The 2,544-nt window shown below is 51.1% G+C and overlaps 1 pseudogene across 1 annotated transcript; it reads right to left on the minus strand.

Moving 5' to 3' along the window:
* Nucleotides 1-213: 213 nt before the first annotated feature.
* LOC100606012 lies at nt 214-1,301 on the minus strand (annotated as a pseudogene). The gene has a single exon (XR_004028421.1). The product of XR_004028421.1 is annotated as a peroxiredoxin-like 2A pseudogene (transcript).
* Between the last annotated feature and the right edge of the window lie 1,243 nt (nt 1,302-2,544).

A 2,544-nucleotide genomic window follows, 5' to 3' on the forward strand; every position in this document is an offset into this window, starting at 1 on the left:
AAACACCATATGCATTTGTAATGAGGCACAGCAACCATTTTTTTTTTTTTTTTTAGACGGAGTCTCAGTCACCCAGGCTGGAATACAGTGGCGTGATCTTGGCTCACCGCAACCTCCACCTCCCAGGTTCAAGTGATTCTCCTGCCTCAGCCTCCCGGGTAGCTGGGACTACAGGTGCATGCCACCACACCCGGCTGATTTTTGTATTTTTAGTAGAGACAGGGTTTCGCCATGTTGCTCAGGCTGGTCTTGAACTCCCGACCTCAAGTGACTTGCTCACCTCGGCCTCCCAAGGTGCTGGGATTACAGGTGTGAGCCACCGCACCCAGCCTGGCAGTCAATTTTAAGCCTCCTATTTCCCAGGTTTTAGCTTAATAATCTTCATTAGTTTTTCAGATTTTTGTCAGTCTTGTTTTGGGGCTATTTTGCCTTACTGGGCCTAAACAGAATATTAAAATACATTAATAATCCATACTGAGAGTAGAGTATAAATGGGTTTCTCACTCCTTAGGGGCACAAGTGGAAACAATACATCCCATGAACACAGGTGAATGCCCCTGGTTATCCCTGATCTGGGCAGTTTCACACGATCATTTTTTCTCTGAGGCCAAAGTCTGTGGTTTGATCGTCTTAGCAGCTTCCAGAACAGAAAGTAGGTTTACTTTGTCTCCAAATTATTTTTCTCGGTGCTCGAGAAGAATGCCCTGCTTTCCTGATCCCACCACGCAAACTCCCCCAAGGATGAAGCCTTCTCCTTCCAGGTTTCCAGAGAAGCCTCCATTCCAGGCTCGGAAGAAGTTGTACCACACTCCCAGACGGATAAATCCCATAAACATCAGCTTCTGCCTTTGTGGATCATAGAACTTTTTCTTTGCATCCAGGAAGATTTCTCCTTTGAAATAAGGCTGGAAATCCTTCACTTCGGTCTTGATGTGCTCCTTTACCACTGCATAGAGGGGGATGCCCAGCTGGTCCAACATGCTTTTCAGGGAGGACAGATCTGCAGCTTCCTCTCGACAGAGGAAACAGCCTGGCCTCCGCACGGCCATAATCACAGCTCCATTTTTTTTCCCATAGCTCCTTTGCTTTCAAAGTCCTTGGTTCCTTCTCCAGTGTTTTCAGGTCTATATCCTCCAGGTACTCCAGGGCCGCTTTCTGGGGCTTGGACAGAAACACGTCTGTGTTGGCAAGCAGCAATGCCAAGGCAGCAGCCCCCAGGGCTCCTGCACCAATGGACCACATCCCCATGGTGAAGAAACTTGGGTCCTGGAGGAAAGACATTTCTCAAGTGCCTCCCTTCTGCTGGCAAATATTTCACAAAAGGCCCTCTGGAGAAAGCAAGCCCTGATTTGGCATTTGCCAATTCCCGTAGTGTAAATACTCCCACTGTGGTCAATGTCAAGCCCGCAGCGTGGAGTTGCTGAATGCGGAATTGGGAAGAGATGTGCAGTCAGCTCCTGTGTGCAGGTTCAAATGGGCTCCAGCACCCTGCATGGGCTGCAGCACCTCGCACCTGTCCCAGCCCTGTCTCTCCACTGCAGTGGCCAGCCTGTAGTGCTCACCTATGCCTGTCAAAATGCATTGTGTGCACATGTGAGGGACACCACATCCCTGTCACTTACCCCAGACCTGATCACTGCCTTCCCCACATTTGTGCACACTCACAGGGTCAGGCATGCCCTCAGTGACTCCCAAGCACTGGTGTGCCCCAGCAAACACATTTGTGTACCATCTTGCTCACAGCAACATGTGTACACGAAATCACACATGCACCTAAGTGTGGCACACCCAGCTCTACCCATGGCCATAGTCTCAGTTCCTCCTGCACACATATTCTCACACAGTTGTACACTTTCAATCACAAACACAGACACACCCGCCAGGGCACACCCATGGGCAGGCATAGGTGTCTCACAGTCACTGGCATGTGTGTCCTAGCACATGCACCACACACACACATACACACATATACACACACATCGATGCACATTCTTCAGGTGAGCAGATGCCTGGATATGAACAAGCAAGGGCTGAAACCCAGCCTTTCTCACCTTCGTGCATGCCCCACGGCACACCTATGGCTCACTCACCACCCTGCCCACCCCCTGTCCCCCCACATCCCCTGCAGGCATCTCCCCCACCCCGTCATAACCAGGGAAGCTGGCTGGGCTGGGTTGTGGGTGTGGTGTTTGGGAGTTAGAGAGGAATTCCAGGCGGGCCCCTTCTGCTCCCCTGGCCAACGTTAAGTGCCTTCAGCCTGAAAAGAACCGTCCAGAGAGGCTTTTCCGGCTAGAGATTAATGTCACTGAAAAATGTGGGTCCCGAGCGATTAATGCGTCCTTCTTTGGCACACATTATGTGAGTGCACTAAAGCGAGAGGGGCTCATTTCTGGTGTGTTTTTAGCCTGTTTGGCACAGAGTGAAAGAAGAAAAGAAGAAGAGTCCAGGGCCCAGGAACCTGAGGGTGGGGATCTCATGGTCAGAAAGACCCCCAGAAGCCAGGTAGCGTGAGGCTGGGGGGGTCCCTGCCAAGTCACCACAAGA

Source organism: Nomascus leucogenys, chromosome 24 (genome assembly GCF_006542625.1).
Source record: "Nomascus leucogenys isolate Asia chromosome 24, Asia_NLE_v1, whole genome shotgun sequence".
Lineage (NCBI taxonomy): Eukaryota > Metazoa > Chordata > Mammalia > Primates > Hylobatidae > Nomascus > Nomascus leucogenys.